This window comes from Homarus americanus, unplaced genomic scaffold (assembly GCF_018991925.1).
Source record: "Homarus americanus isolate GMGI-L3 unplaced genomic scaffold, GMGI_Hamer_2.0 scaffold32929, whole genome shotgun sequence".
Lineage (NCBI taxonomy): Eukaryota > Metazoa > Arthropoda > Malacostraca > Decapoda > Nephropidae > Homarus > Homarus americanus.
The window spans coordinates 9,655,299-9,670,165 of NW_024737097.1; the positions used below are offsets into that span (position 1 = coordinate 9,655,299).

The 14,867-nt window shown below is 40.1% G+C and overlaps 1 protein-coding gene across 3 annotated transcripts in view; it reads left to right on the forward strand.

The window, feature by feature from the left end:
- The first annotated feature begins 11,520 nt into the window (after nt 1-11,520).
- LOC121873197 (alpha-(1,3)-fucosyltransferase C-like) overlaps nt 11,521-14,867 on the forward strand; it is a 45,741-nt gene continuing 42,394 nt past the window's right edge. For all 3 annotated transcript variants that reach the window (XM_042376549.1, XM_042376548.1, XM_042376547.1), the window contains exon 1: nt 11,521-11,566. The gene's annotated coding sequence lies outside the window, so the exon portion shown is untranslated. The remainder of the gene's footprint in view (nt 11,567-14,867) is intronic.

Genomic DNA, 14,867 nt, shown 5'->3' on the forward strand with positions numbered 1-14,867 from the left:
GTCAAGCCTTATAAACACCTAAAAAAAACTATGCTACAATTAAAATATCTTACCTCAGATCATTTGCAGTCAAGAAATATTTACTTATATTGAAATTCGGCTCTCCGAGAATTTGTAGAATTCTTATTGACATTGATATTGATATTGAAAGTTTATTTAGCCAGAAGAACACAGATAAAAAAATAATAATAATAGCAACACAAATAGTAATAATAATAATAATAATAATAATAATAATAATAATAATAATAATAATAATAATAATAATAATAATAATAATAATAATAATAATAAAGAACCATGAAGAAATACATAATTGAAAAGGACCCTCCTTTGAACATTTTCAACCAACTGACAGTCCTTAACATATCTCGGGGACCAAACAGGGTGACAGTACTCCAGATGGGGAAGCACTTCACTTTTGTTGATCGTTACGAGGGACGGACCGTCTAGATATCTGAACGACCTTCTTATAATACCTAATAATTTATTTGCCTGATTTACCTTCGTCTCGCAATGGCCCGAGAACTTCAGGTCATTGTCAACATACACACCTAGATCCTTCTCACATAAGAACATAAGAACATAAGAAAGTGGGATACTGCAGGAAGCCGACTGGCCCATACAGGGCAGATCCCTTTCACACCCATCCCAGCACTTCCATGTGCCTATGGGTATAGTTCCTGGTCGACTATTACTGGACTTGTTTTAATCTTGGCTATTGGTATTATCTTGAATTTGTTCTTATTTGTCCTGATTTTCCATTTTTTCTCAAAATCATTTATGTTTTTTATCGCTCTTACCGTGTAGAGTGCCATAAATTGAGTTGATTTTCCTGGGTATGATACTATTTGAGTAATATCATCAGCAAACATTACATATTCGCTAAAGGGGGTAGGTTGAGGTGTGTCTGAAGTATAAATTGTATATAGTGTTGGAGAAAGGCATCCTCCTTGAGGTACTCCACTCTCAAGATTAAACATAGTTCCCATAAAGTTTCCAATTTGAATTTGTGCTCTCCTATCATCTAAATAGTTACACAATATTCTTAGCAAGTATTCGTTAAGTCCCAGTTTTAATATTTTATATTTCAAGCCTAAAGGCCAAACTTTATCAAAAGCCTTAGAAACATCCCTTAAAATTATATTGATCTGGTTACCCTTGCTTTTTTCTATTGCAATTATTTCCGTTATTGTAGCTATTGCAGTTAGGGTATTTCTATTGGGCATAAATCCATGTTGTCTGTTGTTAGTTTTCCCATGTTGTGTTAAAAAGGCTATAAGTCTTGAATTTAATATTTTTCCAATAGTTTCCCGGTAATTTCTAATAAAGATATTGGCCTGTAGTTTAATATTTCCTTATTGTCCTTACCCTCCTTAGGAATAAATATCATTTTAGCATATTTTAGTTTGTCTGGAAAGTAACCAGTTATTAAGCATGCGTTATAAATGTTTAATAGTGTATTTAAAATGTTTTCAGGTAGATTCATGATCATATTTCGTGTAATACCTGTGAGCCCAGGGGCATTTTCCTTAAATTTCCTCAGACAGTGCATCATTTCTCCCATGGTTATTATTTGATTATTAGGTAATAAGTTATAGTCTATATATTGCCTTGGGGTGATTCTATGTATTTGTCTTCCCATTTCTTCTTCTATCCTTTCTTCGTGTTCACTATCAAAATCTTCATTTTCCTCATCTGATATTTTAAAAACTTTTACCCATTCCCTATTGAATGCTGACTCTTGTTCATTTTCCTCGTGCAATTTTGTTCCATTTTGGTCTTTAATGTATGGTGTTTTTTGCTTGTTGTGCCCCATCATCTTGTTTATGGAAGTCCAAAATGTTTTTGTGTCTTTAGTCATGTCAGCCGCCATTATAATATCATTCCATTTTTTATTGTTTGCTTCCTTACATGCGTCTCTTAATTTTATCTGTAGTGCTATCTGCGTCGTATATAGCCATCTGTTACTGCCGTGTCTTTCCATATACCTGTTTATTTCATTGTAATGGGTCTGGATTAATTTAACTTCTTCTGGTAGTCTGTTGTTGGGTAATGTTCTAAAGTGTGAAGTAGGAGTGTGTTTGGTTATAGATGTTTTTATTGCTGAGTGCAGTCTGTCCATTTCTGAGTCTATATCTTCTGTTGTTTTCCCTTGTAGGTTAATCGAGTGGTGATTACCTAAGTCGTCTTTGAAGCTGTCCCAGTCTGTTTTACTCATTTTCAGTCTCTTTTTTATTGGTATCTGTATAGGGCTTGTTGACAGTGTTAGTATAATTGGCAGATGGTCACTGCCTGTAAGAGGTCCCTGTATTATATGGTAATTGAAAAAGGCTTTGTTGTTGGTAAAAATTTTGTCTGGTGTCGATTGTGTTTTGTGATTTCTCCAGGTTGGAAAGTTAGGACCCAGATGATTGATTTTCCCTAAATTTATTAATTGATTAAGGGCGTTTCCCACGACGTTATAATTTGTATTGTCAAAAATCCTATGTCTGGCGTTAAAGTCTCCTAAGATGTACATCGGATGACTATTGTTAGCCAATTTTAATAGGTCTTCTATAGGTAAGTAGGGTCGTCTCGGTGGCAGATAAGTAGTAGCAATAATTACGTCTCCTTGAGTTGTATTTGTTTTTATTGCTAGAAATTCATCCTGGAAGTCATCAATTAGTTTAAATTTTAAGTTTTTTTTAACCGCTATAGCTACTCCGTCATTTTTCTCGCCCGATTTATTTCTTTGGTTTACATAATAGTTAAAGTGTTTTATGTTGTTGTTTTCTGTCTCACCGTGACTGTTTATTAGTATAATGTCAGGGTCAATTTCTTGATATATATTACTTAGGTTAATTCTCTCGGTCTTCCAGTTTCTTACGTTGTGTTGTATTATTCTTAAAGTTCTTACTGTTTGTCTATTGTCCATTATTTCTTATACTTGGATTGTAACTGTTGAAGTGGAGACCTCTCATCCTGTTTCCCGCTTCTGACTCTTCTAAACTCTGACGGGTCTACTATTTTAAAGTCATTGGTCGTAATCTTTAGTTTGTCCGTAGTAATTAGTGACCAGACATAATCTTCACTTAGGGATTTTTCTTGATATGTCCACTTGTATATCCCTCCTTCACAGTTTTTTGCTATTGTCCCTCCTGTTGGTCTCGATGTTGGGATTCCATGTTTTGTTGTAGTGATTACTTTTAATCCAATATTCTCAGCAGATTCAGGTTGTATATTGTGTTCAGTTTCCATCTTATCTTCTCTCCTCCTACTCCTTTGTCTTATAGTCTGTCCTTTTGTTATTTCTATATTCTCTTTGTCACTTCTAGTCATTTGTCTGGGGTCTCTATCAGTCGCTTGTGTTCCTTGTGTATCAGCTGTTGCTCCTTGCTCAAACCTTTGTTTGTCTAGCTGTAGTCTTTCTCTCAGTTCGCTTGCATATGTTGCCTGAAATAGTTTTTCGGATTGTGGATTCTCTGGAAATATCATCTCTGGTAGGCTATTCAATTTAAACATTTTCCTTAATTCCTCATTGTATGATCCGGGTGCAATGATATTGTGCAAATGTGCATGGATCATACTAATCATTACCTTATCATGTATTGGCTCACTTAGGTTTAATATGGTGGATTCTGGTCTATGAGCCTCTTGGACCGCTCTCTTGGCTATTTCGACGTATGTCGTATCCTTCTTGTCTTGTTCCTTTTTCCTTGTTTCTTGTTCCTTGTACTTTATCATGTGTTTTTTATTGGGCATGCCATTGCTAACGTCCTATGTCCTATGTATGCATTCCCGTTTCTCTTACAGTTGAGACAGCCAACATGTGTATTCTTACATTCAGTGTAGGTATGGTCGTCGCCTGCACAATCTGAGCAGTACTTTTTTCTTTTTCCGGACAGTCTCTCGTTGTGTGTTCTTCATATTTGTAGCAGGAAAAGCAAGTTTGCAGACTGATGAATGTCTCCTTCTTTATTTGATGTGGTGTGACTGACATGTTGAATATTAGAAAGCCCTGTTGTAAAACTTTCTCAGCCATTGACACTTCTTCAAAAGTAATCTTAAAAACATGAGTATAGTCTTTTATCTTAATGACTTCTTCAATCTTCATCCACCTGTTTTGGCGTTCCAGTTCATCTTTCAGGTCTTCAGATGTCTTCCTCCCGATCTCTTGGTCGACTTGACGAACGAAAACTGATCTTTTTGCTTTTTGTTCTGGTGGCATGACAACAACAAGGCCTTCATTGTAAAATATATCTCTGGCTTCTTTTGAAAGGATTTTATCTGAATCAAAGTCATCTTTACAGATTACTTTAAAACCTTCATTGGTGCTGAATATTCTTGTTAGTGGGACTTGCAATTTATTGTAAGTGATTTCTGCCACTTTTCCCCTTCCAATAGAGTGTCCCTTATCTCTATGTTTTATTCTAATGCTTGTTGTCATCTTCTTGATTACATCTAATCCTATCTATAACACAGGGCTCCTGCCTGGGAGCAGTGACCCCGCCCCCCCCCTCTGGGACGGGCGTCGGGCTCGTAGGGTTCTGCACCCAGGTTACCTGTGACTATAGTTATGTCTAAGAAAGTTGCCACCTACCGGTGACCCCCGGACAAGGGGTGCCCTGCACTATCACAGGTTCCCTTGCCGGATCGACCGTATCGCTAAGTCCCGCCTCCCGTTCAAAGAACGGAGTGCATGAGGGGGATGAAAAAAGGAAAGAAGAGGACTTAGAGAGTAGAAACAGCCTACCTACCACGCCACGTTCGGTTAGCCAATCAGAGCACCGCAGTAAACGTGCATGTATCACGCCACCGTGGGGCACCACTGATTGGCCAATCCAGGACGTAGACGCACGGGTAGTAGTCAAAATTTGGGGAGCCCAAATATTTGTTTTCCAGAAGTTGGAATTTTCCGTACAATCTGTGATGGTAATTACACCGTCACTATGTTGAGTAAGTACAATCACTAGGATTGAGTGTCCTATCACAACAAAGTTGCATACTGCTCAAACATGCAGCAAAAGAGGCAGGTCTTCGCAGCTCCGGGTCCAGCAGTCGATAGAGGTCGATACGATACGATACGAAGTCATTAGTTAAGAGGTGAAAGAAGATTATTAGGAATTGAAGAAAAAGTGGTGAAACTGAAATACAGTAGGAGTAGAAAGAATCTGGGCTCAACCAGATCGCTTCATCTTTCTTATTGGTGTTTTGTCTTTGTTCTGCTCCCTTGGGTCGTCAGACCTTTGTATTAATATTGGTTTATTTATATAATGCTGCTTATTATTATTATTTTTGTTATTGTTGGAGTTAGTGAGCCCGCCCAGGTCCTTGTGTAACTGGGAGGGTAGTCACATTTTTTTTTTTGGTGTTAGTTAAGTGTTAGTTGTGTTAGTCTAAAGGTACACTGTATGCCAGGTTCTTAGTGGAGCTGGTTGGTCACTCTCATCTTTATTCCTCTAGTAATGTTTTATGTAGAAATGTGTATGTTGAGGCAGGAGGTGGTTCAATTACTTCTTCCTGGCTGATATAGCTGGGAGGGTAATCACATTATTATTATTAATATTATTAATATTTTTTTATTTTTTTATTTATTTTTTATTTAATTTTTTTTTGAGTTAGTGAGCCCGCCCAGGTCCTTGTGTAGCTGGGAGGGTAGTCACATTTTTATTTATTTATTTTTTTTTTTTTACTAAGATGTTAGTTCAATGTTAAATGTTAAATGTTAAATGTTAAATATTAGTTATGTTAGTCTAAAGGTACGCTGTATGGAGAGGCCTGCCAGGTTCTTGTGGAGCTGGTAGGTCACTCTCATCTTTTATTCTCTCTATTAATGTTTTATATGTATATTGGGGCAGGAGATGGTTCAATTACTTTCTTCCTGGCTGATTTAAACCAACTGTGTTCTTGGAATTCTTCGTTGTCTATATTATTTATCCAGTTTTGATATGTTTCTGTGTTAAGTTCAGTCACTTTTTTCCAAATATTTACAGCTTTGTTGTGTATATCTACATTGATTGCTAAGAGGTTTGCTCTCTTGTGTAGCTGTTCATTATTGATGTGGTCTGTATATTTTATGTTATATATAAATCTGAGGGCTATATACTGAGGGCTATATTTTGTACTGTTTGTAACCTTTTAATGCACGTTTTACTAAGGGTGTTCAATGGGATGGGTGGGTAGTCCATAATTGATTTGACAAGGGCAATATAAATCTTTCTTTTGTTATTAATGCTAAGGTTCTTAAAGCGTTTTATTTTTGATAATCTTATTCTTGCCTGTCGTTCTTTATCTTTTAAGTATGTTATATATCCTCTTTTTGTTAGTTTTAATCCAAGCATCCTACCTTCAGTGTCGTATGGGTATAGTTCCTGGTCGACTATTACTGGACTTGTTTTAATCTTGGCTATTGGTATTATCTTGAATTTGTTCTTATTTGTCCTGATTTTCCATTTTTTCTCAAAATCATTTATGTTTTTTATCGCTCTTACCGTGTAGAGTGCCATAAATTGAGTTGATTTTCCTGGGTATGATACTATTTGAGTAATATCATCAGCAAACATTACATATTCGCTAAAGGGGGTAGGTTGAGGTGTGTCTGAAGTATAAATTGTATATAGTGTTGGAGAAAGGCATCCTCCTTGAGGTACTCCACTCTCAAGATTAAACATAGTTCCTAAAAAGTTTCCAATTTGAATTTGTGCTCTCCTATCATCTAAATAGTTACACAATATTCTTAGCAAGTATTCGTTAAGTCCCAGTTTTAATATTTTATATTTCAAGCCTAAATGCCAAACTTTATCAAAAGCCTTAGAAACATCCCTTAAAATTATATTGATCTGGTTACCCTTGCTTTTTTCTATTGCAATTATTTCCGTTACTATAGCTATTGCAGTTAGGGTATTTCTATTGGGCATAAATCCATGTTGTCTGTTGTTAGTTTTCCCATGTTGTGTTAAAAAGGCTATAAGTCTTGAATTTAATATTTTTTCCAATAGTTTCGGTAATTTCTAATAAAGATATTGGCCTGTAGTTTAATATTTCCTTATTGTCCTTACCCTCTTTAGGAATAAATATCATTTTAGCATATTTTAGTTTGTCTGGAAAGTAACCAGTTATTAAGCATGCGTTATAAATGTTTAATAGTGTATTTAAAATGTTTTCAGGTAGATTCATGATCATATTTCGTGTAATACCTGTGAGCCCAGGGCTTTTTCCTTAAATTTCCTCAGACAGTGCATCATTTCTCCATGGTTATTATTTGATTATTAGGTAATAAGTTATAGTCTATATATTGCCTTGGGGTGATTCTATGTATTTGTCTTCCCATTTCTTCTTCTATCCTTTCTTCGTGTTCACTATCAAAATCTTCATTTTCCTCATCTGATATTTTAAAAACTTTTACCCATTCCCTTTTGAATGCTGACTCTTGTTCATTTTCCTCGTGCAATTTTGTTCCATTTTGGTCTTTAATGTATGGTGTTTTTTGCTTGTTGTGCCCCATCATCTTGTTTATGGAAGTCCAAAATGTTTTTGTGTCTTTAGTCATGTCAGCCGCCATTATAATATCATTCCATTTTTTATTGTTTGCTTCCTTACATGCGTCTCTTAATTTTATCTGTAGTGCTATCTGTGTCGTATATAGCCATCTGTTACTGCCGTGTCTTTCCATATACCTGTTTATTTCATTGTAATAGGTCTGGATTAATTTAACTTCTTCTGGTAGTCTGTTGTTGGGTAATGTTCTAAAGTGTGAAGTAGGAGTGTGTTTGGTTATAGATGTTTTTATTGCTGAATGCAGTCTGTCCATTTCTGAGTCTATATCTTCTGTTGTTTTCCCTTGTAGGTTAATCGAGTGGTGATTACTTAAGTCGTCTTTGAAGCTGTCCCAGTCTGTTTTACTCATTTTCAGTCTCTTTTTTATTGGTATCTGTATGGGGCTTGTTGACAGTGTTAGTATAATTGGCAGATGGTCACTGCCTGTAAGAGGTCCCTGTATTATATGGTAATTGAAAAAGGCTTTGTTGTTGGTAAAAATTTTGTCTGGTGTCGATTGTGTATTGTGATTTCTCCAGGTTGGAAAGTTAGGACCCAGATGATTGATTTTCCCTAAATTTATTAATTGATTAAGGGCGTTTCCCACGACGTTATTATTTGTATTGTCAAAAATCCTATGTCTGGCGTTAAAGTCTCCTAAGATGTACATCGGATGACTATTGTTAGCCAATTTTAATAGGTCTTCTATAGGTAAGTAGGGTCGTCTCGGTGGGAGATAAGTAGTAGCAATAATTACGTCTCCTTGAGTTGTATTTATTTTTATTGCTAGAAATTCATCCTGGAAGTCATCAATTAGTTTAAATTTTAAGTTTCTTTTAACCGCTATCGCTACTCCGTCATTTTTCTCGCCCGATTTATTTCTTTGGTTTACATAATAGTTAAAGAGTTTTATGTTGTTGTTTTCTGTCTCACCGTGACTGTTTATTAGTATAATGTCAGGGTCAATTTCTTGATATATATTACTTAGGTTAATTCTCTCGGTCTTCCAGTTTCTTACGTTGTGTTGTATTATTCTTAAAGTTCTTACTGTTTGTCTATTGTCCATTATTTCTTATACTTGGATTGTGGCAGTTGGAGTGGAGACCTATCATCCTGTTTCCCGCTTCTGATTCTTCTATACTCTGACGGGTCTACTATTTTAAAGTCTTTGGCCGTAATCTTTAGTTTGTCTGTAGTAATTAGTGACCAGACATAATCTTCACTTAGGGATTTTTCTTGATATGTCCACTTGTATATCCCTCCTTCACAGTTTTTTACTATTGTCCCTCCTGTTGGTCTCGATGTTGGGATTCCATGTTTTGTTGTAGTGATAACTTTTAATCCAATTTCTTCAGCAGATTCAGGTTGTATATTGTGATCAGTTTCCATCTTATCTTCTCTCCTCCTACTCCTTTGTCTTATAGTCTGTCCTTTTGTTATTTCTATCTTCTCTTTGTCACTTCTAGTCATTTGTCTGGGATCTCTATCAGTCGCTTGTGTTCCTTGTGTATCAGCTGTTGCTCCTTGCTCAAACCTTTGTTCGTCTTGATGTAGTTTTTCTCTCAGTTCGCTTGCATATGTTGTCTGAAATAGTTTTTCGGATTGTGGATTCTCTGGAAATATCATCTCTGGTAGGTTATTCAATTTAAACATTTTCCTTAATTCCTCGTTGTATGATCCGGGTGCAATGATATTGTGCAAATGTGCATGGATCATACTAATCATTACCTTATCATGTATTGGCTCACTTAGGTTTAATATGGTGGATTCTGGTCTATGAGCCTCTTGGACCGCTCTCTTTGCTATTTCGACGTATGTCGTATCCTTCTTGTCTTGTTCCTTTTTCCTTGTTTCTTGTTCCTTGTACTTTATCATGTGTTTTTTTATTGGGCATGCCATTGCTAACGTCCTATGTCCTATGTATACATTCCCGTTTCTCTTACAGTTGAGACAGCCAACATGTGTATTCTTACATTCAGTGTAGGTATGGTCGTCGCCTGCACAATCTGAGCAGTACTTTTTTTCTTTTTCCGGACAGTCTCTCGTTGTGTGTTCTTCATATTTGTAGCAGGAGAAGCAAGTTTGCAGACTGATGAATGTCTCCTTCTTTATTTGATGTGGTGTGACTGACATGTTGAATATTAGAAAGCCCTGTTGTAAAACTTTCTCAGCCATTGACACTTCTTCAAAAGTAATCTTAAAAACATGAGTATAGTCCTTTATCTTAATGACTTCTTCAATCTTCATCCACCTATTTTGGCGTTCCAGTTCTTCTTTCAGGTCTTCCGATGTCTTCCTCCCGATCTCTTGATCGACTTGACGAACAAAAACTGATCTTTTTGCTTTTTGTTCTGGTGGCATGACAACAATAAGGCCTTCATTGTAAAATATATCTCTGGCTTCTTTTGAAAGGATTTTATCTGAATCAAAGTCATCTTTACAGATTACTTTAAAACCTTCATTGGTGCTGAATATTCTAGTTAGTGGGACTTGCAGTTTGTTGTAAGTGATTTCTGCCACTTTTCCCCTTCCAATAGAGTGTCCCTTATCTCTATGTTTTATTCTAATGCTTGTTGTCATCTTCTTGATTACATCTAATCCTACCTATAACACAGGGCTCCTGCCTGGGAGCAGTGACCCCGCCCCCCCCTCTTGGACGGGCGTCGGGCTCGTAGGGTTCTGCACCCAGGTTACCTGTGACTATAGTTATGTCTAAGAAAGTTGCCACCTACCGGTGACCCCCGGACAAGGGGTGCCCTGCACTATCACAGGTTCCCTTGCCGGATCGACCGTATCGCTAAGTCCCGCCTCCCGTTCAAAGAACGGAGTGCATGAGGGGGATGAAAAAAGGAAAGAAGAGGACTTAGAGAGTAGAAACAGCCTACCTACCACGCCACGTTCGGTCAGCCAATCAGAGCACCGCAGTAAACGTGCATGTATCACGCCACCGTGGGGCACCACTGATTGGCCAATCCAGGACGTAGACGCACGGGTAGTAGTCAAAATTTGGGTAGGCCAAATATTTGTTTTTTCCAAAGTTGGAATTTCCCGTACAATCTGTGATGGTAATTACACCGTCACTATGTTGAGTAAGTACAATCACTAGGATTGAGTGTCTTATCACAACAAAGTTGCAGACTCAAACATGCAGCAAAAGAATCAGGTCTTCGCAGCTCCGTGTCCAGCAGTCGATAGAGGTCACCACGAGGTCAGGTCTTATATAGCGGAGGTAGGCGTGGCTTATTAGTTGACCTCCGTCATGTAAGGCGGCGCTGGTTGACCTAGACCACGAGGCATACACTGGGGAATTCGCGGGGTCGGCTACTCAGCGACAAGCGTTTGTAGGGGAGGAATCCACTACAATATGCTTAGAGATCGAATCGGGGTGGTGGTGATTATTATAATTCATAATTTGTTTATTTATTATATTTTAATCTGGTTGCCACTATGAATTGCTCTTCCGAAAAACAAAGAAAATTAAAAAACAAAAACAAAAAACAGTACCGACTACATTTTTGTCTGATGAAAATGTCGGAAGTCAAATAGCTAAGACAACACTCGAGTGAGGTGACGCTGCTTTATCAACATACAGATAATAACTCAACATCTCGTTTACGGTACTCGTCCAAGTCAGTGTCCAGTGTTGATGAACACTGTCGTGTATTTACCAACCTAGAATAAGCTTTGTCAATAAATTTGTTAAACTAACGAGAATAAGCGCTTAAAGACCCTACATCAGTTGTTAACGCTCAGTAACACACTTTAATATCAACATTTACTAACCTTGAAGACGCTCCTTAGTTACTGAAGAGCCTTAGTGAGGTACAGGTGAATATCTCCCCTTAAAGCTTATATCAACGTATTCATGGAACTCAGGATGTGTCATGCCATGAATTATATAACAGAAAGAAAATTTGCGAATAATGCTTATGTTTCTCTCTCTGAAAAACAACCGGAGATAAGATAGTGTAGATAAGCGGTGCGGCGCGGTGTCATTCATTAGAACTGTGGATTAGGCACAGTTGTGTCTGACTCCTCGTCACTGAAGGTAAAAAGGAGGTCCGTTTGTGTGTGTGTGTGTAAAACCTAAAACAAGTGGCAACTATGATAGAAAGATACGAGCAGGTGATACAGTATATAGTGACCAACAGGTGATACATAGTGACCAACAAGTGTTATATAGTGACGATCAAGTGATATATAGTGACCAACAGATGTTATATATGACTATCAGGTAATATATTGTGACCAACAAGTCATCTATAGTGACCAACATGTGTTATATATTGACCAGCAGGTGACTTATAGTAAACAACAAGTGATATACAGGGTGATTCACAAAGATGCACGTACAGTCGCGATCAAATTCTTAAGCCAGCCAGTTTTGGCCAACACGGCAACGTCGGAGACACGTATGCACGAACACCCATAGCGTGTGCCAGATACCTCGATTACGTGAACAATCCCTTATATGGCATTTCTACTGTATATGCATATCCTTTATGAAATACACAATTTACAGATGATCAATGGTTAACTGGTACTACCATTTTACCATTGATGAAATACACTCTACCATTATGGTAGAGCATATTTATACTTTATTACTTTTAACATAACATTATCATTGATATTGGCCACCATCAGTCAGTAGATAAAACACAAGTGATCCTGGGCCCTTCTTGCCCGGTGGCGAGTCCGGCGGTACAGTTTACTAAGGCGTACAGCGACATCGTTTATCAGCGTAAATAAAATGGTTAATTAATGCTTTCCTAAAGAAACCATCGACATGGGACCAGGTTTGTTCAGCTCTACGAATTTTTTTGCAATTTTTCCACCAAGTTTGATGAAAAACGATTGTGCCGTTATGGCTGCCCAGAACAGGCACACACATAGACACACGGCTATTCCTATAGTATATTAGATAGATGGTCGTGGCTGTTATTGTAGGTTATGTATCTATGCTACTGTGCCGAGTAGCAACCTTGTAAATAAGCTACTGTGCCGAGTAGCATTTATATATGTAATTTCGTGGCAAAACTGCACGTGTTATGTGGCAACATTGCCCCGAGGCTGCCATATGGCAAGGCAGTCTCAGTCTGACTCTGTGGGCCGTGCATGGCACACGCAAGTCACCACTTGTATTTCTCCTATCCGTTAATAAATGGACTTCAGTGTTACCCGGTGTTTCCCTACCCATCACTGCCTTCTTCAGGGAACACTTGGAACCTTCATGGCGCAGTGAGTAGGATCTGTGGACTTACAAGTGTGAACAATGGACAGTTAGCCGGCGGTGTGCGACTGCCGGCGATGTGCGCGTCAACTCTTAGTGTGTTGTGTTGTGTTGAGTTGTGTTTCGCCGCGACGTGCAGTGTTGCTTCGTCACAGTGCGTTTTAGTGACGGTAGCAGTGTTAGTGTCAGTGTATTAATGTGTCTAGAGCTGAGAGTTGTGCATTGGCCTCTTTTTTGTGGTATCCACGGAGCACGCAGGCGTACACCCTTCTCGCTTGACATCTGGGGAGACATAAGAACATAAGAATGGAGGAAACTGCAGCGGGCCTATTGGCCCATACTGGGCAGTCCCGTTTACACCCAACCCCTATTGCTCATATGAGCATCCAACCTATGTTTGAAGCAATTAAGCGTATTCGAGTTAATGACACTAACGTTCTCACCTCCTCGGCGGCTCCAGCCCACGATGCTCTCTGAGACACACACACATACACACACACACGCACGCACGCACTCACGGACAGAACAGTGGACTCTATGCGTTATTTTTGCGCTGTTTATGTCATATATATGTGGTTCGAGCTGATGAGGCGCCACTTTATATACTAAACCACGCAGTTCAAGCATACTAAGATGGGCGGTAAGAAGGGACAATGTCAAGATGGCAGACACGACTCCCCACCACCATCCCCTCCACCGGGTGCAGACTCTCATCCTCCACCTCCAGCGACGGACATTGCCACAATTCTGAGGTGGATGGATTACAGGGACGAGAGACGCAGAGAGATGGAACTTCAGAGGGAGGAGATACGAAGAGAGGAGGAAAAGTCGCGCTTTGATGCACTATTGGCAACCCTGGCGCTAACCCACCCTCCCTCACTCGCAGGTATCGCGCACCAAGGCGCCAGTACCCTCCCTCCCCCACCACACCAGCGTCCTCCAGGTACTCTTGCAACTCCAACAGCTCCCAAGGCATCTGTTCAACCCCCACCCTCCCTCGCACCAGACGTCACGTTTCAGCTTTTTCGTGAGTGGAGGCGGCGGTGGACACATTACTCCACGATGGTGGACCTTGACAGCATGCCTCCAAACAAACAGCTCATCCAATTGCGGATGTGTTTGTCGCTGGAGACCCAGAGAGTTTTGGAGCACACGTTGCAAGTGCCTCCCGATTCTACCTCTTCAGTGACGGATGTGCTCGACCTTTTGCAGGAGCACGTTAAGGGTCGGAATAACGAGGCTTTGTGTCGCCGCGCCGTCACCAGCTGCAAGCAGGCAGAGAACGAATCCTTTGACGACTTTTTTGTACGTTTGAAGAGATTGTCGGAGGAGATCGACGTCTGCAAGGCGCTCAGCCGGGAATGTGAGGAAGCCTGGATCAAGCACGGGATCTTGGCAGGTGTCAGGCAAGAAGAGTTGGTGCAGCGACTCATCCCCCTGGACGCTTCCTCCACACTGCAGGTGGTAGTGACTAAATGTCGGTCATACGAGGCCACCAAGTCCGCCACCTCTGCCTTACGGGCCACACCTGCTGTGAGAGCTTTCTCACAGTACAAGAAGGATAAGAAGGCGGCCAACAACGTGAAGGCTGCCTAGTGCTTCCTGTGGCAGCTGTGGAAAGCAGCATGGCCCCAAGACATGCCCGGCCGCCGACGCACGTGTGTCGTGGATGTGACCGTAAGGGCCACTGGTCTAACACAGACAGGTGCCCTGCACAAGGCCACAAGTGTCAGGCCTGCGGTCGCTATGGACACTACGACAAGTGCTGCCGCCAACCCCAGCCCAAAAGCCCGAGATGAGGAGGAAAGCAGCGCACTTCCCTCGGGGTGGTTCGCACGCAGCCCACTTCAGATGGCCCACGCAGCCCCAAGCAGCAGCTGAGTCACTTCAGATGGGTGGACTCGACCACACGCCCCAGGGCTACCCCTTTCCCTACCATCCGCGTCGCCGTCACACACGGTGATGTGTCGGGTCACATCGAGGTGATACCGGACACCGGCGCTGATACTAAGGTGATAGGCCTGAAGCACCTCCAGAAACTGGGCCCCACCAAACGCGGCCTGGGACCACCGCCGCAACTGCAGTACTACAATGCGGACGGTTCCCAGATGCCGGA